Source organism: Rhinatrema bivittatum, chromosome 4 (genome assembly GCF_901001135.1).
Source record: "Rhinatrema bivittatum chromosome 4, aRhiBiv1.1, whole genome shotgun sequence".
Lineage (NCBI taxonomy): Eukaryota > Metazoa > Chordata > Amphibia > Gymnophiona > Rhinatrematidae > Rhinatrema > Rhinatrema bivittatum.
In genome coordinates, this window is record NC_042618.1 from 99,776,846 (window position 1) to 99,801,036 (window position 24,191).

General features: G+C 43.7%; 1 long non-coding RNA gene across 1 annotated transcript in view; it reads left to right on the forward strand.

Moving 5' to 3' along the window:
* Nucleotides 1–759: 759 nt before the first annotated feature.
* Nucleotides 760–24,191, forward strand: part of LOC115089333 — a 40,979-nt gene continuing 17,547 nt past the window's right edge. The window contains exons 1-2 of the long non-coding RNA XR_003856080.1: nt 760–919; nt 15,095–15,228. This is a non-coding gene — a long non-coding RNA (uncharacterized LOC115089333). The remainder of the gene's footprint in view (nt 920–15,094; nt 15,229–24,191) is intronic.

Here is a 24,191-nt window from a genome sequence, read left to right on the forward strand (position 1 = left end):
CAATATAACTGAATCCAAACATCTTTTCCAGAGAAAAAGTAGCCCCCGATAATCTTTGCAGCACACACAGACCCCCGAGCGCCCTTCTATCAGTTTTCCATCATTTAATAAGTCTGACCTAATAAGGACTATATTCTTCACCTTTGCACTTCTGTCTGCCCCTCCAAGCTCTGCCAATTAGTTTTTTGAGCATGCCCAGGCAAATTCACATTTTTTTCTGCCTTATAATTTTAAGGCACCACAGGAAACCGAGGCATGGCTTTCTCCCCTCAGGGTAATCCAGGTGAGAAAGTGAATGATGGGGTGAAGGGGTAAGAGCAGAGAAAGAAATGTGACCTTATGGAGCCCAGAAGGGCATTTACATTAGCGCCTTGCTCCTGTTACCTAACCTACAGCTGTGGATGTTCCATGCCAGTTTGCTCTTGGCCTTGTCTAGCAATAATTGTTTTTGGAGAGCAGCCAGGGACGGCCGCCAGTTTCAGTCACACTCTGCTAATGTGAGATGCCGAGTTTATTAATTCATTGTAAAGTCCATTGTCTGGGGCTGTGCCTGGCTGTTTATTTACTCCAGTATGGCCTGTATTTACTCAGACAGAACACGCCAGGGTATATTGTTTAACTTTGCAAGACCTTATGCTGGAGGGAGCCAAGTGACCTTATGTAAACCCTGAGAAGGTTTCAAAACAATCGTAGAGCGCATGTGCAGATAAATAGGAGTTCTTCAAGAGCCTCGTTTGCACGCAGGATGGCAGGGGTTTATGTGTGCGGGGAAAGCAGGAGTAACTCCTAGCTTCTTAGAGAACTAAAGCAAAGGGTTGTGAGACTGCTGCGGCTCAAATCTTCAAGTCAGGACCTCTGTGTGCCTTCTGCTGAGCAGCCGCAGTAGTGGGACTGGTCTTGTGATTTATTGCTGAACAAGGTCAGCAAAATGATTGCCTCCTTCTCTTTTACCACTGTGTTTCTTTAATTGGTCCTCTTCTATTCCTTCTCTCCCCCTCTCCTTCTTTCTCCCTCCTCCCAACTTGTGTATGTGTATCTTTCTTTCTGCTTTTCCTGCCTTTTACTTTCTGTTAGCATTTATTTTTCAGTTTCTTTTCAGAAGAAATCTCCTAGTCCCAATTACTTTACTTCATAAAAAAAACCCCAAAAAACAAGTAAGAAAGGAATTGGAAAGGTTGCAGAATATAAGTTAAAGTCTAGTCCTACCTCCCCTTCTGGGTAGGCATAATGGAGAAGGAAGAGCAATTGGAGCCCTGGAGGCCCTATCCTGCTGTGGCAGTTCTGCCCATCCCCCCCCCTGCTGTCAAATATTACTTCTTGTTCCTCAGGAGGGCTGGTGGGAAAGGATATCCGCACAGTGCCCAGAGCTACACTGCCGTCCTTCCCCCCCCCACACACAGTCCCGTAGCATCAGTCCTACCCCCAGACATAATCCTAGTCTGGAAATAAAGTGACACAGATTATGTAAGAGCTCTCATGCGTAAGAGATGCTGAAAATTCGATTTTATGAACTAATTTATGAGGAGGAAGTCCACAGATGTTGGGTGAGTTGAGATGCAAAGGTTAAATGATTCTCTGTTTTAGTTTTACTTTTTCATTATTTTGGTCCTCAGTCCATAAGTTTTATCAGAAACATTATTTGAATTTCTGTCTCTTATATAACTAATACCTATCTTGAAAACATGGTTTGGAAGATAACGTATACCCAGACACAGCAATACATACATTTAATTTTTAAAGAAAAAAAGTGCTAAAAATATGTCCTCATGCATGCAAGGCCGGTGGAAGCACTAGGCCTGGGCCTAGGGCGCTGACCATTAGGGGGCACGAGCAGTGGCGTACCGAGGGAGAGGCAGGGGGTGGGGGGAGCCAATGCCCCCAGGTTCAGGGCCATAGGAGCGCTGATAGCCAGCTTGGAGGCCCATGTGGCTGCCGGTGGACCTCATCCCACCGGCAGCTCAACAGGGAACTATTGCTATGCCATGTGCTGGATGTGCATGGCAGGAAGATCGGCAGAGCTGTGGTGGAGCTCATCTCACCAAGGCCCGAAGAAAAAGATCACGTCCAAACCTGCAGGTGTTCCTTCTCCTTCCTGCCTGCGCGGCCCCGGAAGAAAATCGTTGCCGGAGCCGCGAGGCAGGAAGAAGGAGGAGCATCGGCCGCATGCAGAAGAAGAGCAACATTTATGGGCCGCCGCAAATCCCACATCTTGGCGGCCCGAGAAGAGGAGGAGGCCTGGTGGCAGTGCCACTATGGATCTCACATCGCGGGTGGCCCAAGAAGAGGAGGAGGAGGCCCAGTACAGTGCCACCATGGATCTCGCATTGCAGGCGGCCCGAGAAGATTAGGGCCGCCGCAGAGCCCATCCTGCAGTGACCCACAAAGAGGAGGCCGAGAGACTGAAGCCTGTAGAGTGTGTGTGTCTGTGAGAGTGAGTTTAGAGACTGTGTGTGGGAGTGAGGACTTGAATGTTTGGAGAGACAGCATGTGAGAGCCTGTGTGTGTGTGTGTGTGTGTGTGTGTGTGTGTGTGTGTGTGTGTGTGAGAGACAGCATTTGAAATGGGAACCTGTGCTTGAGCAAGACAGCATGTGGGAGTGAGAGAGCCTGTGTGTATGTGAGAGTGAAGACAGCATGTGCAAGAGAGAGTGTGTAGGTGCGTATGAGAGAGAGAATGTGAGAGCTGCAGGTGCGTGAGACAGCATGTGAATGTGAGAGCCTGTGTGTGTGAGAGTGAGGGAGAAAGCATATGAAGATGAGAACCTGACAGTGTGTGTAAGAGAAGACAGATGAAGAAAAAAGAAATAGAAAAAAAAGACCCTCTAAGGAACTGGCAAAAAAAGCAAGAAAGGGAAGGTGGGAAGAAAAGCCTGTGACCAACCGATTAGAAAACTAAGATCAGACAGCAAAGGTAAAAAAAAATTTAAAAAAATAAAACTTTTTAGTGATTGGCACATGTTATCTTTGGGAATGTGCAAGAGCAGGACTTTCTCTGTGCCGATCTTGCAATGTACAAGATTCAACATGAAGGAAGAGGAAGACCCACAAATTTTTAATACTGCGGGGCCTGCACAGAGGAGGCAGCAGAGGGGGCTTCAGTGCCAGTAGCAGCAATCAGCGCCTCCCCAATAGCCATGCGGCAGCAGTGACAGGGGTAGCAGAGGAATGAGAGAGGCTCCGAGGTTGCTTGCAAAAGAAAGAGAGGGGGTCTGCCTTCAGTGTGTGCATGGGTATGAATGGGAATCTGCCTGGGGGTGTATATGTGTGAATGCATGGGTGCTTGCCTGAGGCTGAATCTGTGTATGAGAACAAATGGGTGTCTTCCCGGCGTCTGTGTGAGAATAGGTGCCTGGGGGGTCTCTTGTGTGTGTGAGAATGAATGTGCTCATGCCTGGGGGTTGGGGAGGGAGCTGTGTGAGAATGAATGAGAGCTGCCTGGGGGTGTATATATGTGAATTTATGGGTGCCTGCCTGGGGATTGGGGAGGGAGCGGTGTGAGAATGAATGGGAATCTGCCTGGGGGTGTATGTGTGTGAATTTATGGGTGCCTGCCCGAGGGTGTGTCTGTGTATGAGAAAGAATGGGTGTCTTCCTGGGGTCTGTATATGTGAGAATAGGTGCCTGCCTGTGTGTGTGTGTGAGAATGAATTGGTGCCTGCCTGAAGATCTGTGTGTGTGTGTGTGTGTGTGTGTGTGTGTGAGAATGAATGTGTGCATGCCTGAGTGTGTGTGTTTGTGTGTATGTGAGGGAGCCAGTGAGAGTGAGAGCAAGTGGGTGTATGAGAGAATCCAGGGGAGTAAGAGCTTGTGTGGGGGGGGGGGGGGGTGGGGGGGGGGGGAGAGAGGGTCTTAGAGCCTGAGAGTGTGTCAGTGTCTGTGAGAGAGAGAGATTATTCTGTATTTGGTGAGGATCTGTCTCTGCTCTGTGAGTGTGACTAAGATGAGAGATTCTGCTAGCGTGTAGTGTCTAATCTGTGTAGGGACAGTTTGTTTCCTCAGTAGGTGGTATACTGGTATTCTGGGACCCAGTGTAATAGTTACCTGTGCTTTTTCACAGGTAGGGTTATTGTTGTTTGAGTCCTTGGTGTTATTACTGTTATGTTATGATGGGATTGCAGTATAGATTTTGAATGTCTTTTTTTGCAGGGTTTTGTGTTAGTTCACAATGTGTCTGGCAGTGGAAGGTGTTTGTGCTGCTATTACTGTGAGGTGACACCAGAATTTGAAAATATCTTTTTGTATATTGAGCTGTAAGGGAAACATCCAAGCTCCATTGTTTGGGGGAATTTCAGTGGATGCACAGAGTTAGAGAACTGGAGGTGCAGGATTTGTATTGACATTCTGTCCCTTCCTATATATTCCAGACTTCACTCTCATAGCCATATAGAATTAGCTGAATGAAGCTATCAAATAATTTTAATAGTAGTTTTACTAGAAGTTTGAAACTGGACAGCTTTTTAAAATTACACAGAAGACCCTTTGGACTTTCTTATTAAGACTTTTTTTTATAGCCAATTTTAAAGCAGGGGGCAATGCTATGGAGGTGGGTGTGATGAGGAAATGTCATTTTGGCTCCCCCCCTCCCAAATTCTTCTGTCTAGAGACGCCACTGATTTTCTGTGGCCTTAAGCATTAGTACAAGAAGGATTGGGGGGTGGGGTGCTGGAGAGGTGCATAAATGCATTGGCCCCTGGGCGCCAGCGAGCCTTGGTGCGCCACTGGGCGCGAGTCATATGGGGCCACAAGCGACAGCAAAGAGGAGTGGAGATTTGGCGAGCCGCGAGCAGTGCCCAACCTGCTTGCGGCCCAGAAAACCACACACCTGGCAGGCGTGATCAAGAATGAGGTAGGAATCGGGGCCGAGACCGGGGGTGGGGGGGGGGGGGGGGGGATGGGAGGCACAAGGAAGAAGATTCACCTAGGGCACCTAATCCCCTTGCACCAGCCCTGCATGCATGGTATCAACCATTTAAACCAATGAAACCTCAGATGAAACCTCACAAATAGGAACCAAGACTAGAAAGAGCTTTGTTTAGTGTTTGAGTTATAATTACACTATCCTATGACAAAGCAGATAAGTTAATGTTTTTAGATGGGCTTAAAAACTCGAGTCAGCAGCACTGAAGTCTTCACACCATAGAACAGTGCAGAGCTGAAGATCAATGCCATAAATCTCCTACTTTATATTCAAGGTTGTCCAGATAAGGATAAAATCCCTTGACCCACTCCAATTAAATTGATAAATGAAATGCGCTGGTAATATGAAATGAAAATATAAACTGGCATCATCCTGAGAAACTTTGGAGCCCATAAACATTTTGCAGAACAAGATCACTAGCAGAGAAACAAACAATAACAGCTGACAGGGGTTCCAAAATTATAATCCGCACTTTCAGAAGAAGGGCTGGTTTTAGGTTTTCTGCCCTAGGCTGTTTGCTTGGTTTGGGAGTGCAGAGTGAAGTATGTTTGTTTTTAAAGCAGTAGTTAATGTAAGTGGAACTCTCCCTGGGGTATGTATTGGATAAAAGATGGGGTGTATAGAAAGATGAGGTGGTGGGAGGCCAGTACAAATATATAAGAGGCTCTTTCTTCAACACCCTCCCTCCACAGGCACTTTGAGTTTAATATTATGAAGCGCTAACATAACGTTTCTGGAGTGCTCAGACAGATCAATGAGAAGGGAAGCTTTTTTTCTAACTATTATTGTAAGGCCCGTATACCTGTTTTCCACAAGAAGGCTGATTACTTTCTTAGTGCATATAGCTATTCTCTACCTCCACCACAAAGAGTAAAAGAAACAAAGGGAAAACTGGACTTTTCATAAGAACATAAGAACATGCCATACTGGGTCAGACAAAAGGTCCATCAAGTCCAGTATCCTGTTTCCAGCAGTGGCCAGTCCAGGAAACCAAAAGGTTGATAGATTCCATGTTGCTTATCCTAGGAATTAGCAGTGGATTTCCCTAAGTCCACCTTAAAGTTTTATGGACTTTTTTCCCAGGAACTTGTCAAAACCTTTTTTTAAACCTAGCTACACAAACAGCTTTTACCACGTCCTTTGGTGTTGAGTACAAAAATATTTTCTCCTAAGTGTCTTAAATGTAGTAAATAGTAACTTCATTGCTTGTCCCTAGTCTTTGTGCTTTTTAAAAGAGTAAACAACCGTTCCTCTGCACTCAGGCAGGTCAATCCCCAAAAGTGGGTTATGCACCTCTACCAGCAGATGGAGACAGAGTAAAAGCTGACGTCACGGATATATAGCCCTGCCCTGACATCAGCCTGCCAGTCTTCTTCATCTCCAGCAAATGGTGGACATATATTTCCCTATTGGGGATTGTCTGTAAAAAAAAAAAAAAATTTTTTTTAAAGTAATAGTAAGACGTACGGTTTCTGGAGCAGACGAGAGACTGAATGGCACCGCTTGCCTCCTGAAGTGATACCATTGAGAGCCTTGAGTCCGGTAGCCTTTTTTGGCATGTACTTAAAAAAAAAAAAATTAAAAAGTAGTGGTTGCAGGCTAAGAGAAGCTTGGCAGTGAAGGCTTTCACCTTCTCCTCCTGTTGCCAGAGACCTATTTCTGATTTCAGCCAGGGAGGGCTGAGCTCAGGTAAAAAAAATAAAATAAAAAAGAAAAAGTTTTAGTGAAGCTCTCCTTCATTTTTACCGCGTCTTCCTTCTCGGTGTTGGCGTTCCGTGTCTCCTGCTCACGTCTCTGGGGAGTTAGTGAAGGGTGGAGGCAATGCAGGCTTGGTGGGTTGAGCAGCTTTTTGGCTAGGCCCTATTTCCAGGCTTCCTATCCCCAGCTGTGTGGTAGGCCACGGCTGCTCCTTCACACATTTTTTGTGTGTGACGGCGCGTGCGTGCACACTGACTTGTGCATCTAGATCCGCGTCTCCTGTTGTGCACGTACTTATGTGGCCTTTTGGTATGCGCACTTTGTAGAATGGCTGTCTGAGTATGCATTGTGCATATGTGTGCGTAGTTAAGTGCATAGCTGAGCGGGTATTGTGTGCATAGTTAAGCATGTAGCAGTGAGCATAGTAAAATGCATACTTGGCCGCTTAGCTGAGTGTGTATTAAGCGTGTATCATACCGAGGCACACGTTAACTGGCACACCATGGCACTGGTGTCAAAGAAGTCTGTGTTTAGCAACGTATGCTGCATACCAAAGAAGCACAATACAGCCAGAGCTTTCTGCGAGCCTGTGTCAAAGCTGCCTGGATGCTCGAGATGATTCGCCCCCTACTGATTTTGCCAACTCTGGTTCATCCCCTCAGTCTTGGGAGTGGGGCTGGAGGAGACACAACAAGGGTGTCCCCTTCTTCGGTTGATCCTCTGGTAGAGACATCTTCAGGAGAGTCTCGCTCACAGCATGTCAGGTTCCGACCTATGAGGCCTGGTATGGACCCAGGATGGAATCTTTCCAGGGACTACAGACCTTTCTGCAGGAGCATCCTTCAGAGACAGTAGTGCCTCCTAAATCAGGATCACATGCTTAGGATCCCCTTTTGACTGCCATGGTGCAAAAATCTCTGACGATGTTCAAGTGGATGTGGATCAAGATGACAGTGATGATGATGATGATGATTTTGGGTTGCTGCACTCGGGAGGAAGGGGAAATTCCCCCAGATTTAAAGCCACATAGAACTCTTCTCCATTTCTTTCATAGGGAGGAGTTACCAGGTCTGATTTCTCAGATTCTGAAGACGCTTGGGGTGGCTGGGAGTGACTCTTTGGGTGTGCAGAAGAAGGACCCCATATTGGTAACTCTAAGTAAGGCTTCATGTTTCTTTCCTCTCCTGAATGCGATTCAGGAGTTGATTGACCTTGAATGGAGTGCACCAGATGCAAGCTTTAAAGGTAGACGCGCTTGGCAGGTTTATATCCCTTGGATCTGCAGGCAAGGGAGCAGTTGCATTTCCCAAAGGTAGATGCATTGGTATGTTCTGAGACTAAGCGAACCTCCATTCTGGTGGAAGGAGGAGCAGCTCTAAAGGATGCAAAGGATAGGATTGAAGCAGGCCTTTGAAGCTATGGCAATGAACTTGCAAATTGTTTATTTCTTCTTGTTCCCTGGTAGCTCGAGCTACTCTGTGTGTCTCTCAGGAGTCTGGGGGAACTGTTTCAGATGGCGGAAAGGTAATGGAACCAGGGGAGGCCTTCATAGCTGCTGTGGGCTGTGGCCTTGTTCGCACTGCCACCAGAGGGGTAGTTACCGTAATAGCAGCTAGACATCAGCTGTGGCTATGCAATTGGTAGGCAGACACTATTTCTAAGTCCAGTTCACCAAACTGCCCTTCAAGGTTTCTTTTTTGTTTGGCAGTGAGTTGGAGAAAATGGCAAATGGATGGGGAGAAGCCCAGGTCCCTCGTTTTTGCTGGAGGATAAGAAGCCAACTTCACACCTTTACAGACAAGTGGCCACTCTCAAGATTTCAGGTGATTTTTGTCCTTATAGGGAAGCTTCCTCTCAGAGACTCTGTCCTTTTTGCTCCAGAACGATGCGGGCTCCAAGAGTGGAGCCTCTTGATCTTCCCAATGAAGGTTTGTAGACTCACCTGATGGTGGAGGAGATAGGCAGCTGTCTATCTTGCTTTTATCAGAGGTGGATCCAGATCACATCGACCAGTGTGTCCTGAAAGTGATTCGGGATGGCCATGCTCTGGAATTCTTCTACATTCCTCTGGATGCCTTTATGATCTCTCTGTGCAACTCCCCTCAGAAGAGGATAGCAGTAGAAACTACATTGAGAAGACTTTTGGACCTGAAGGCCATAATTTCTGTTCCCAAATTGCAACAATATACGAGCTGCTATTCCATCTATTTTGTCGTATCCAAGAAAGAGGGCTCCTTTTGTCACATTCTGGATTTCAAAGAAGTCAATTGTCATTTGTGGGTCACTCATTTCCAAATGGAGACTGTACACTCTAATAATGGCAGTACAATCGGGGGAATACCTCACGTCTTTGGATCTGATGGAGGCATACCTGCATATTCCCGTTCGCCAGTGTTACAAGGGTACCTGTCCCCATGAGCACGTATATGTCTCTGGATTAAGCAGCACAAGGGTTTTAAGTGACTTAATATTTATTTTATTTATTTTATTTAAGGTTTTTCTATACCGGCATTCATGAAAGCATTCACATCATGCCGGTTTACATGAAACAGGGGTGTGAAGAAACAACCAAGAACATAACTAAACGTGAAGAAGAGATGCAGTTACAATTAACAGGGGCTGATAACTGGGAGGGGGAAAATAGAAAGAGAAAAAGGAGGTTAATTATATACAATAGTACAGTATATATACAAATATTGACAAACGGCTTTTAAGGTCCACACAGGGAAAATATCCATCAACCGTGACAGCCCTTTACTGAGATAAAAAGATTTATAGCAAGAAAACCTGCAGAGAACTCCCAGTGAATGCAAAATAAATGTTCACTGCTCTTCAAAGCCTAACCCCTCTCATCCTGAGGACAGCCAAGCTGTCCTATTTTAAATATTGGATGCTGGAGCAGGCCGCCGAAGGTGGCACGCCTCAGCAAAAGTGAGCAAAAGACAAGTGAAGCATGGTCCCACATCCTGTGGTGCCACACGGGGAAAAAGGAGAACGTATCCAACTATTAAAAGTGAAGTCTCCCTAGCCAAGATGGCTGACGCATAAGACATGCAGGAGGAGCTCTCATAGCGTTTTTTTGGATTTCCTTGTTAATATTTCCTCTAAATTGGTTGCTTTGCAGGATGCCGCATACAAAGCGCAAAGCCAAATTAAAGAATGTTTTACCTTTGAAATCAGAAGGTACTCAGCAAAGCAGAATTGAGGGCTTCTTCGATTCCACCACCAAGACATCGGAAACGAGGGCCATGGTGAGAGAGGGCCAGGAGCTCAGCTCTTCCTCGATGGCTGAAATGATTTCGTTGAGCCCAGGGGCCCCAGAGATGCCTTCCCTGCCGCGACTTCAGACGGGAGGTGGAGATGAAGAACTGGCGCAGCTCCCGTGCGGAAGCAAGAGAGAGCTGGCACCCTTGGACCTGCATGAAGTGAGTGAGGAAGGAGCGGACGAGGGGGACGTGAGTGTTCTGATGGGAGGAACCACATCGATGCCCAGGCCCCCTAAGGCTATACCAGTAACAAACACCGAAGAACCCGATACGCCTCAACTAGTGGAAAAACTGATTTCAGGTACAATATTTTCCTTGAATAAACTCTCGACTGTGACATTAGATACTGTTTGGTCAGCTTTAGTGTCTATTGAAGCAGGGATATCAACATTGACTCAAGCAGTCCTCGATAAGAATAAAAGAGGTTTAAATGTGGAAAAGACTGTGTTGCAACAACAGGAAAAGCTGGAGAAAGTACAAGAAAAGATAACAGTAATGGATAACATACAGACAAATTTGATTAAATCAAATCTGAGAAAAAGTTTGCATATATTGAAAATTCTCTTCGTCTGTTGAATCTTTGGGTAGTGAATTTTCCAGAGTTGAAAAAAATGTCTTCGATAGACATGTTTAAAATTCATATGAAAGAATGTCTTAAAATTCCACAGGAGTCTATGCTGGTCATTACAAAAGCTTTTTTTACATCAAGAAAACCTCTGCCACATCAGAGTTCAGAAAATCAGGAACAACTCACTATGAATATAACTGAACTATTGGAAATGTTGGTACAAACTGAGATTTCAACAAGAGGAACGTTGCTAATATCTTTCGCTCTAGAATATGATAGAAATTTAGTACTGAAAAGCTTTTTTAGAAATAGAATGGCACATTTCCACGGACAACAGATCTGGATATATCCAGACATTGTCCATACGACACAAGAACGGAGGAAAAAATTCATACTGATGAGAACAGAAGTAATAGAAAGAGGGGCCAGCATGATACTTAGACACCCATGTAGATGTCTGGTAAAATATCATAATGAAAAATATGTATTCTTGGAGCCAGAACAACTAAGGGGATTTCTTGACGGGAAGCTATGAGGCATATAGAGGGGGGGAAATAAAGGGATGGAATTGTCATATGCGTGGGTAATTCCTGTTAAATATGATAGTATTGTTAATGAGCTCCTTTTTCTTGATTTAAGTTCTTGGCTCCCATTTACCTAGTGTAGAGATCTAGATGTAGATTATAGTAATTTGCTTGTTTAAAATGATATTTCTGATTGGAAATGATGTATGATCTCTTATTTTCTTTCAATTTTGATATTGTAATATATCTGAAAATGCAAAATTAAAAATTAAAAAAAAAAAAAAAAAGTGAAGTCTCCCATGATGTTTTTTTTAGATACAAAATGCATGGCTGACGAGGTTATACAGGTTTTGGCTTTGAGCAAAACTGGTCTTTTCAGCCTTCTTCATATTTATAGTTAAGGAAGGTGAAAAGTTATCATTCTGTTCAAAGAAAATACACTGCTCATAGGCAGAAAGGAAGCACTAGCATTCTACCTGCTCAGGCTCTGAATAGTAACAAGTTGCATGTTTGGGTGCGAAACGAATGCAAGAAGGAGATTACCTTGGCCTGAGGCTCAGAGATAGCCCGAATGTATTCAGTAGATTCTGTTGTCACCAGGTGCTCCCCTCAGGGGGCTCCTCCTAAGCCCATTGACCCCTCATTGTTTAACTTTGGGGAAGCTCTCATCCCTCCTGAGTGGGAAGACTGGCTGAAACAACAACTCTCCCAGCATGGAAAGTTATTCTTGATCCATGAGTGGGATGTGGGACTGGCCAGAGGGGTAGAACATCCTATACTCCTTCATGATTCACACCCTTTCTATGAGGAGGCCCGACAACTTGCTCCTGGAGATATCGAACATGTCAGAAAAGACCTACAGAAACTATGAGCGGCAGGAATTATCGCGGAGTCAAGAAGCCCCTATGCTTCCCCTATAGTGGTGGCTAGGCAGAAGAATGGGGCAGTTAGGATGTGTATGGACTACAGAACCCTGAACAGGAGAACTATTCCAGTTCAGTACACTCTGCCCAGAATAGACTGTTGAATGGAAGCAAGTGATTCTCTGTGCTGGACCTGAGAAGTGGGTACTACCAGATACTCGTGAAGGACAGTGACAAGGAAAAAACTGCTTTCATCTGCCCACTGGGGTTCTACTAGTTCGAACAGATGCCACAAGGGGTTACTGGAGCTCCAAGTACATTCCTGCATTTGATGGAAAAAACTGTGGGGGACATGAATCTCTTAGAAGGGCTGGTACACCTAGATGACCTCATAGTATTTGGGAGGAAACTAGAGGAGCATGAGACTAGGCTGATGAAGAGGTTGGTCAGTTGGAAACTCAGGGATTCAAACTGTTCCTAGACAAGTGCCAATTCTGTCTGCCCCAAGTAAAGTATGTGGGGCATATAGTGTCTGAAAAGGGCATTGCTATTGACCCAGACAAGATTGTCGCAGTGGCAACCTGGGAGAGACCCACAGATTTGAAACTTTGAGATCATTTTTTGGAGTTTTATTTTTGGCGATTTATTCAAAACTACTCTGTGATTGTGCTACCCTTGACAGACCTCACTAAGGGCTACCCCCTCCCCCCCACCCCAAGAGGAAAGAAGGGAACAGGCCTACCCCAGGAGTAAAATACTTCAAGCCTTCTGAACCTTTTGGAATATGATGGACTCCAAAATGTGAGGCAGCTTTAGAAAAATTATCCACTGTCTGACACATGCTCTTGTGTTGGCCTTCGCGGACAGCCGCTTGCTATATATCCTGCATACTGATGCCAACTTGGAGAGTTTGAGTGTGGTCCTGTACCAAGAGTACCTCAATGGTGCGAGACTAGTGGTGTTTGCTAGTTGGAAACCAACTGATCCAGAGAGGAAGAACCCAGCTCAACAACTTGAGTTATTAGCTATAAAGTGGGCCATAGTAGACAAGTTCCATGACTACCTCTATGGTGCTAAATTCACAGTGTGCACAGACAATAACCCGCTGACCTATGTGCTAACAACTGCCAAGTTGAATGCTACTGGACTGGCTGGTTGCTTTAGCCACATATGATTTCAACCGAAAATATCATCCTGAGAAACTCAACATTGATGCTGATGCACAGTCACGACAGGCCCACCATGAGGATTCATCAGATCAATGGATTCAAGTGCCAGAGGAAGGGGGTCAAGGCCTTGTGTCACCCCATCGATGAGATGGAAGCTATAGTTTCAATGGGAGTGTCCATTGCTGCCCTACCAGTAGCTTATACCCAAGTTGTTAGTTTACAGGGGGAAGGCTTACCCTCACTACGGAAGTCTGACCTACAGCGAGCTCAGAAAAGGGACCCCAGTTTGTCTGCTGTCTGGAAAACCAGAAAGCTCCACAGACCAGCTAGCTGGGTCATTCTCAACACCCTGATATACCCCTGTTACTCCAAGAGTGGGACCGGTTGGTGATGGCTGACTATTTGTTGAACCACATCATTCAGGGTTCAGAGGCAATACCAGCTGTTTCTGGTATTGCCTCTCTAGGCAATACCAGAAACAGCTGGTATTGCCTAGAGAGTTCCACCATTGTGTCCTGCAAAACTTACATGACAATACGGGGCACCTGGGGATTGATCACACCACTGAACTGGTGAGAGCCCATTTCTACTGGTCTAGACTGTCCACTGATGTAGAGTCTTATGTAAAGAATTGTAGAAAGTGTATTATGCGGAAAATGCTACCCACTAGAGCTGTACCTTTAAATAATATCACCAGCAAAGGTCCATTTGTTAAGCTCTGGAATTCATTGCTAGAGGATGTGGTTACAGCAGTTAGTGTAACTGGGTTTAAAAAAGGTTTGGATTAGTTTCTAGAGGAAAAATCCATAAACTGCTATTAATCAGTAAGGAATAGTAGCTTGAGATCTATTTAATGTTTAAGTACATGCCAAGTACTTGTGACTTGGCTTGGCCACTGTTGGAAACAGGTTGCTGGGCTTGATGAACCCTTGCTCTGACTCAGTATGGCATATCTTATGTTCTTATGTGATTTCTTATGTCTGGAGAATGATCGCTGCAACATCAGTAATATCCTGGTGGTCACCGATCACTTCACCCACTATGCTCAGGCATTCCCTCACAAGAGACCAACGGGTGACCACAGTGGCTAAGATACTGTGGGAGAAGTATTTTGTTCATTATGGCTTCCCTAATTGAATCCACTCAGATCAAGGACAAAATTTTGAAAGTCAGCTGATTAAAGAAATGCTTTAGGTCTATGGTATCATGAAGTCACATACCACACCCTTCACCGTCAAGGTGATCCACAGCCTGAGAGATTCAATAAGACTCTGTTAAATATGTTGGGAACTCTAGACCCTAAACAGAAACAACATTGGAGTCGGCATATGAGCAGGCTGGTTCATGCCTACAACTGCACAAAGAATGATGCCACCGGCTATTCACCTTATGACCTCATGTTTGATCGGGAGGCTCAATTGCCAGTAGACATGAGCTTTGGGGTGACCAAACTCTCTGCAAGAAGTCATTTAAAGTATATTGAGCAATTAAAAGAGTAATTGAACCAGGCTTACCAGGTGTTGCATCCGTTGGTCTTCGACGGCTTCACCACGCTTGCCTCACCTTAATATCGGCTCCTCCCGCTTACCTGGGCAAGATGGCTACCGCGGCGTCTACAAGCCGACCTCTCTGGCATCCCCAGAACGGCTATGGTGCAGCCTTCCGCCATTGCTCCTCCCAGGTATCTACTAGGGTGCGCGAGCGCAACCCACGTCTTTATACAACCCTTGAAGCGAATCTCAAGGGCCTTCCCTCTTGCTGACGTCATGCCATCTGGGTATATCAGCCTCATTGATTTGCTAGCTCCCCGAGTTAGCAAGGATCAAATCCGTTCCTGTCTACGCTACTCTGCCGCTTCCGTGCTGCTGCTGGAAGCTTTCTCTCAGCCCTTCGGGGTATCAACTAACTTGGTTACCTGTTCATCGGGGGCCCTCTGCTTTATTTCAGGTGCCTTTCAAGGAACAGGTACTCGCTCCTCGAGGGCCTGCTCTCCCAGCCTCGGTGCCTGTACCTTCATCTATCTGGTGGAATTGCATACCAACAGCTATTCTCAGTGAGTACTCTAACTCTCAGTCTGTCTCACCCACAGTATCTCCTCGCTGGGATATGTGCTGCGGAACCTCCTGACGTCATCGTGGAGAGAAGGGCTCCCTCTGCCAAGGTCTCTGGGACTGCAACTACAGACTACCTCACTACTGCCGCCTGGTGGCTACCATCTAGCTGGTATGTGTGGTTTATTCTAGCTCACCTGCTCAGGAATAGGGTTACTAAGTGCATTGAATCTGGGGTAGATGTGTCATTTGCCCCAGTATCTAAAAAAACCCCTGCAACCTCCATCTGGCTCTATTACATAGGAGCTGGAGGGGTCTTCTGCTGCAGCACACCTCCAGCTATTGGTGGCAGGTTTCTCCCCACATTGGCTGGTGGGGATGCTACACCAGGAACATTAATGGTTTATTTATTTATTTATTTGACTATTTTCTATACCGGCTTTCACGACCAGGGGTCGCATCAAACCGGTTTACATTGAACAGTTTGTGCATTAAACATAGAACTGGAACAACTAAACTGGTGCAGGAAATACAGTTACAATGAACAAGGAATTATGGTTCCTAAGGCTTGCCATTCTGGGACGTCATTACCAGTTTCAGGCCTTGCCTTTTGGGCTGGCTACTGCACCAGAACATTTTTCAAGGTCATAATGGTAGTAGCGGCAACCTTGCGCAAGGACAGCATCCTAGTTCACCCATATCTGAACAATTGGTTGGTTTGAGCCAAGAGTGTGGAAGAAAGTCACTGGGCCTCTCGCCATCAGAGAAAAATAGGATAAATCATAAGCATTAGCAAGATAAATATAAGACATTAAGACAGGCTAAGAGAGAATTTGAAAATAGGTTGGCCGTAGAGGCAAAAACTCATAATAAAAACTTTATAAAATATATCCGAAGCAGAAAGCCTGCGAGGAGTTGGTTGGACTGGTAGATGATTGAGCGGTTAAAGGGGCACTTAGTGAAAATAAGGCCATTGAGGAAAGACTAAATGAATTCTTCGCTTCGGTGTTTACTGAAGATGTTGGGGAGATACCCATTCCTGAGATGATTTTCAAGGATGATGATTCAGATGAACTGAACCAAATTATGGTGAACCTGGAAGATGTAGAAGGCCAGATTGACAAACCTGAAGAGTAGTAAATCACCTGGACCAAATGGTATACACCCCAGGGTTCTGAAAACTCAAAAATGAAATTTCAGACCTATTGTAACCTATCATTAAAATCATCCATTGTACCTGAAGACTGGAGGGTGGCCAATGTAACCCTGATATTTAAAAACAGGTTCCATGGGAGATCCGTGAAACTATAGACCAGAGAGCCTGATCTCAGTGCCGGGAAAAATCGTAGAAACTGTTATAAAGAATAAAATCACAGAACATTTAGATAGACATGATTTAATCGGACTCTGCCAGCATGGATTTACCCAAGGGAAGTCTTGCCTCACAAATCTACGTTTTTATGAAGGGGTAAATAAACATGTGGACAAAGGTGAACCAGTAGATGTGGAGTATTTGGATTTTCAGAGGGCATTTGACAAAGTCCCTCATGAGAGGCTTCTAAGAAAAATAAAAAGTCATGAGATAGGAAGTGGTATTCTTTTGTAGATTGCAAACTGGTTAAAAGATAGGAAATGGAGTAGGACTAAATGGTCTTTTTTCATAGAGGAAAAAGGTAAACAGCGGAATGCCTCAGGGATCTGTACTAGGACTGGTGCTTTTTAATATATTTATAAATAATATGAAAAGGCGCACAACAATTGTGGTGCAACATTTGCGGCTAACACAAAATTATGCTGAATAGTTAAATCTCAAGTGAATTGTAACAAATTACAGGAGGACCTTGTGAGACTGGAAGACTGGGCTTTCAAATGGCAGATGAAATTTAATGAGGACAAGTGCAAGCTGATGCATATAAGGAAAAATAATCCTTGCTGTGGTTATACGATGTTAGGTTCCACATTATGAGTTACCACCCAGGAAAGAGATCCAGGCGTCATAACATAGATATTGTTGGTTTTATAAACATAGTTCGGTTGTCGAACTATACAGGTTTTGGTTATGTGTATTATTACTTTCTTGCATTGGTTCCACATGTTTGCATTGGATCAGTAGGAGGGAAGTGGTGTTTGAGAGTCATTGGGTAAGTTGGTAGGCTTTGGTAAACATCCAGATTTTTAGATCTTTTTTGAAAGTTTTTAAGTTTTGTTGTGTTCTAAGTTCGATTGGGAGGTGTTCCAGAGTTTGGGGCTTCCTAGTGATATGGCTCTCTTCTGAGTTGAGGTGAGTTGTTTGGAACGAGCAGGTGGAATCTTTAATAGACCTTTATTAGCTGATCGGAGGTATCTGCTTGGAGAATGCAATTTTATGGATGTACTTAGCCAGTTTGTTTTTCGTATATTATTTTGTGTAATATGGATAGTATTTTGTATTCTATCCTAAATTTTATTGGGAGCCAGTGTAGTGATATAAGTGTAGGAGTAATGTGATCATGTTTTTTAGTTCCACTGAGTATTCTTGCAGCTGTGTTTTGGAGGATTTGGAGTGGTTGGTTGGCGTTGATAGGTAAGTTGAATAGCAGGGAGTTACAGTAGTCCAGGTTGGAGAAGATGAGTAGTTGAAGGACTGTTCTGAAGTCGTTGGGGGAGAGGAAAGGTTTTAGATGATGTAGGGCTAGGAGTTTGTGATATCCATCTTTGATTTTTGATGTGATGTGGTTCTTGAAGGAAAGTTCCTTGTCAATTATGACTCCAAGGTTGCAGGCATGATTGACAGGTGAGATTGCTGCTTTTTGGTTCATTAGGTTGAGTGGTGGTAGTTGAGGAGCGTTGTTCTTTCTATCCAGTATGATTATTTCAGTCTTATCGAAGTTTAGGATGAGTTTCATATTGGTTAGTAGTTGCTTTATTTTGTTGAGGTAAGTGCCTGTTTTTTTGTAGGTTTCTTCCAGAGAGTTGTGTATTGGGATTAATATTTGGATATCATCCGCATATATGAAGTGGGTCAGTTTAAGGTTTGAGAGGAAGTGGCAAATTGGAAATAGATAAATGTTGAAGAGTGTTGCTGATAGAGCGGAGCCTCAAGGAACTCTGGTGTCTAGGTTTATTTTTTTTGAGAGGGTGTCGTTAATCAACACCTGGTAGGTTCTTTGTGATAGATAGGATGTGAACCATTGTAGGGTTTTTTCTTTTGCACCAATTTCTGATAGACATTCAATCATGATAAGAGTGGTTTACCGTGTCAAAGGCTGCTGATAGGTCAAGTAGGACTAAAAGGTAGTTGTGGCTGTTTTCGAAATCTTTGAGTACTGTGTCGTTTAATGATAGGAGTAGTGTCTCAGTGTTCAGTTGTTTCCTGAAGCCAAATTGCATGGGTAGTAGGATGTTGTTTTCTTCAAGGCGGTCGCTGAGTCGGGAGTGGATGATTTTTTTGATGATTTTGGCAATGAAAGGTAGGTTTGATATGGGTTGGTAGTTCAGTGGGTTTTCTGGATCAAGGTTGGTCTTTTTCAGTATGGGTTTGATAATTGCTGATTTTAGGCATTCGGGGTAGTTTCCTTCAGAGAGGGATAGGTTTACGATGTCGGTTAACGTTTTGGTTATTGATGGTTCGTTGGCTTTGATCATCATTATGGGTATGCAGTCGATAGGGTGTTTAGCTGGGTTCATTTTTTTTTAAGATCTTTTGGATTTCCAGTGACGATGCTGTATCAAAGTTGGGCCAACCTGATGTTTGAATGTTTTATATTTTCGGGTCATGCGAGTTATTGTTGAGGTTATTTATGAGGTTTTTTATTTTTTCATTAAAGAACTCTGCGAAATCGTTGCTTGTGATCTTGGAAGTTGATGATATCTGGTCATTGGAGGGTTTGGTTAGGCTTTGTACTATATTGAAAAGCATCCTTGGGTTATGTTGGTATTTGTTTATTTTGTTTGTCATAGTGGATAATACATTGAAATTGTCAACTCAGTGTGCTGTGGCGGTCAAAATACCAAATAATGCTAGGAATTATTAGGAAGGAAATAGTGAATAAAATGGTGGATGTCATAATGCCTCGCTATTGCTCCATGGTGAGACTGCACCTTGAATACTCTGTGCAGTTCTGGTCACCGCATCTCAAAAAAGATATAGTTGCACTGGAAAAAGTACAGAGAAGTGTGACAAAATGAGATAGGGAATGGAAGGGCTCCCCTATGAGGAAAGACTAAAGAGGTTACGGGGGGGGGGGGGGGGATGTGATAGAGGTCTACAAAATCATGAAAGGACTTGAATGTGTAAATGTGAATTGGTTATTTACTCTTTCAAATAATACAAGGACTAGGGGGCACTCCTCGAAGTTAGCAAGTAGCTCATTTAAAACAAATCGGAGAAAACTCTTTTTCACTCAACACACAATTAAGCTCTCAAATTCATTGCCAGAGGATATGGTTACGGAAGTTAGTGTAGCTGAGTTTAAAAAAGGTTTGGATAAATTCCTAGAGCAGAAGTCCATACTATTAATCAATAAGGTTTAGTAGCTTGGGGTCTATTCATTTAAGGTTTGGATTCTTGCCAGGTATTGTGACTTGGTTGGCCACTGTTGGACACAGGATACTGGGCTTGATGGACCCTTGATCTGACCCAGTATGGCATATCTTAAAGGTGGTCTCCTTACTTCAGCATTTAGACTGGATGGTGAACTTGGCCAAGAGCAGCTTACAGCTGTCTCAGATGTTGAAATATTTCAGTGTTTGCTTCAATACTAAGCAGAACAGAGTGTTTCTACCAGAGAATCGAATTCAGAAGTTGATTAATCAAGTTTAAACCCTGAGAAGGACTGTTCCTCTGATAGTGTGGTTTTATCTTCAGGTCCTTGGTTTGATGGCAGCCACATTGGAGGTGGTTTTCCAGGCAAGGGCACATATGTGACCTCTTCAATGCATGTTGCTTTCCTGCTGGAGCCTCACCGCAGGACTATGCGGTAAGGCTTCTCTTACCATTGAAGGTGAGCATCCAATTGCAGTGGTGGATGCAGGCAGATCATCTCAGGAAGGGTGTTTCCTTGGAGATGCCAGATTGATTAGTGCTCACAAGGGATGCAAGTCTCCTAGGTTGGGGGGACTCACTGTCAGGAGTTAATTGTGCAAGGTCGCTGGAATGCCAAGGAGCAGCAGTAGCGCATCAACCGATTAGAAGCATGCGTGGTATGGCTAGCATGCTTGTGGTTCACTGAGCATCTACAGGCTTGGGTGGTCCAGATAATATTGGACGATGCAACAACGGTGGCCTAATAATATTGGACGATGCAACAACGGTGGCCTACATCAATCATCAAGGAACTAGAAATCAACCGGTGTGCTCATGGTATGGGCAGAGCAAGAAGTCATGGGATAGGTGGTGATGTCCTTTCATGGATTGCAAACTGGCTAAAAGACAGAAAACAGAGAGTAGGATTAAATGGACAATTTTCTCAGTGGAAGGGAGTGGACAGTGGAGTGCCTCAGGGATCTGTATTGGGACCCTTACTTTTCAACATATCTATAAATGATCTGGAAAGAAATACGACGAGTGAGATAATCAAATTTGCAGATGACACAAAATTGTTCAGAGTAATTAAATCACAAGCATATTGTGATAAATTGCAGGAAGAACTTGTGAGACTGGAAAATTGGGCATCCAAATGGCAGATGAAATTTAATGTGGATAAGTGCAAGGTGATGCATATAGGGAAAAATAACCCATGCTATAATTACACAATGTTGGGTTCCATATTAGGTGCTACAACCCAAGAAAGAGATCTAGGTGTCATAGTGGATAACACATTGAAATCGTCGGTTCAGTGTGCTGCGGCAGTCAAAAAAGCAAACAGAATGTTGGGAATTATTAGAAAGGGAATGGTGAATAAAACGGAAAATGTCATAATGCCTCTGTATCGCTCCATGGTGAGACCGCACCTTGAATACTGTGTACAATTCTGGTCGCCGCATCTCAAAAAAGATATAATTGCGATGGAGAAGGTACAGAGAAGGGCTACCAAAATGATAAGGGGAATGGAACAACTCCCCTATGAGGAAAGACTAAAGAGGTTAGGACTTTTCAGCTTGGAGAAGAGACGACTGAGGGGGGATATGATAGAGGTGTTTAAAATCATGAGAGGTCTAGAACGGGTAGATGTGAATCGGTTATTTACTCTTTCGGATAGTAGAAAGACTAGGGGGCACTCCATGAAGTTAGCATGGAGCACATTTAAAACTAATCGGAGAAAGTTCTTTTTTACTCAATGCACAATTAAACTCTGGAATTTGTTGCCAGAGGATGTGGTTAGTGCAGTTAGTATAGCTGTGTTTAAAAAAGGATTGGATAAGTTCTTGGAGGAGAAGTCCATTACCTGCTATTAAGTTCACTTAGAGCAGAGCTTTCCAAACTTTTCATGTTGGTGACATACTTTTTTGACAAACATAATTTCGGGACACAGTAATTCAGTTTACTAGCAAACCAGAGGTTAAAGTTTAAACGAACTAAATGTATTTCGACAATTTATGTATGTTTCCTTAAATATATTCATAAAATGTTTCACAACACAACCTATCTCATGAAAACCTTTCATTTATATTAAAAATATATAATATTCCAAGATTAATGTTATTGTTCTAATTTATGAATAACAATAATAAAACAAAGTTATTGTGTTATTCAATTTACCTCTTTAATGAGATATATGAGCTTGATGGGATGAACACAGATTTTGAATATTTGGTGTTAATAAGAAAGTCCAAAGGGTCTTCTGCGTAATTTTAAAAAGCTGGCCAGTTTCACACTATATAATTATTTGATAGCCTCATTCAACTAATTCTATATGGCTATGAGAGTGAAGACTGGAATTTATAGGAAGGGACAGAATGTCAATATAAATCCTGCACCTCCAGTTCTGTAACTCTGTGCATCCACTGAAATTCCCCCAAACAATGGAGCTTGGATGTTTCCCTTACAGCTCATCATACTAAAAGATATTTTCAAATTCTGGTGTCACCTCACAGTAACAGCAGCACAAACACCTTCCACTGCCAGGCACATTGTGAACTAACACAAAACCTCGCAAAAAAGACACTCAAAATCTATACTGCAATCCCATCGTAACATAACAGTAATAACACCAAGGACTCAAACAACAATAACCCTACCTGTGAATAAGCAAGGGTAAATATTACACTGAGTCCTAGAATACCAATGCACCACCTACTGAGGAAACAAAACAAACCCGATTGCTATAGATCCCTATGCTAGTAGAATCTCTCATCATGGTCACACACACAGAGCAGAGACAGACCCTCACCAAATACAGAATAAAGGAGCACAAATTTGACAAAAACTGACATGGAAACCCCAAGAAGCCAGACTCTGTGTATTAACAATGGAAAAACAGAACCACCATTCCTCATAAAACAAATAAAATCAAGAAACATAAAGCATCAGTTATAATAGTAAAACCATACTAATAAAAGAATATTTTAAAACTACTGATAAATAGAATTTCTATTAATTTCTATTAATTAAAATCATATACATTTTTTACAATTTCCCAAATACCAATAAAATATTTAAAAACTGCACATATATCAAATAACACCCAATAATTAAAACTAATAAGGATTTTAAAAAGCCCCTGCTGTCCATACGTGGGAGCTCTTGAATTCCAGTCACCCTGATATTGTCAAGGATTAGGAGATTATCCTCTCTCTCTCACACATACTCACATGTCCATTCTCTCTCACACATACACTGTCACATACATACATATTCATGCTCTTATACCCACCATAACTTCTCGCTCTCGCAGACACTGACACACTCTCAGGCTCTAAGACACTCTCTCCCCCTCCACACACACCCCCCACACAAACTCTTACTCCCCTGGATTTTCTCATACACACTCATGCTCTCACTCTCTCTGGCTCCCTCACATACACACAAACACACACACCCAGGCAAGTTCCCAATCACTCTCACACAAACACACACACCCAGGCAAGCTCCCAGTCATTCTCACACACTGAAACTGACCCCCAGGCAGGCTCCCATTCATTTTCACACCACTCCCTCACCATCCCCCAGGCATGCACACATTCATTCTCACACAAACAGACCCCCAGGCAGGCACCAATTCATTCTCACACACACACACACATACACCACACACAGGCAGGCACCTATTCTCACACATACAAACCCCAGGAAGACACCCATACATTCTCATACACAGACACACCCTCAGGCAGGCACCCATGCATTCACACACATACACCCCCAGGCAGACTCCCATTCATTCACATGCACACTAAAGGCAGACCCCCTCTCTTTCTTTTGCCAGCAACCTCAAGAGCCTCTCTCATTCCTCTGCTGCCACTGTCACTGTCACTGATGCCGCATGGGTATTTGGGAGGCGCTGATTGCTGCTATTGGCACTGAAGCCTCTGTGTAGGCCCCGTGGGTTTCCACTTCCTCCATGTTGATCTCGTACATTGTGAGATCCGCATAGAGAAAATGCTACTTTTGCACATTAACAAAAATTACATGTGCCAATCAGTAAAAAGTAATTTTTTTTTTTTACCTTTGCTGTCTGATCTTAGTTTTTTATCGGTTGGTCACAGGCTTTTTTGTTCCACCTTTCCTTTCTTATTTTTTTTGCCAATTCCTTTCATATTGTCTTTTTTTTCTATTTCTTTTCTCTCCATCTATCTTCTTCCCTCAAACATACAGTCAGGTTCTCATTCTCACATGCTTTCTCTCTCTCTCACACACACACACACACACACACAGGATCTCACATGCTCTCTCTCATACAATCATTCATACACAGTCTCTCTCTTGCACATGCTGTCTGACTCACACCCAGGCTCTCTCTCACTCCCACATTCTGTCTTGCTCAAGCACAGACTCTCACTGTCACATGCTCTCTCTCATACAATCATTCATACACAGTCTCTCTCTTGCACATGCTGTCTGACTCTCACATACTCAGGCTCTCTCTCACTCCCACATGCTGTCTTGCTCAAGCACAGACTCTCACTGTCACATGCTCTCTCTCATACAATCATTCATACACACAGGCTCTCACTGGCACATGCTGTCTCTCTCACACACACACAGGCTCTGACATG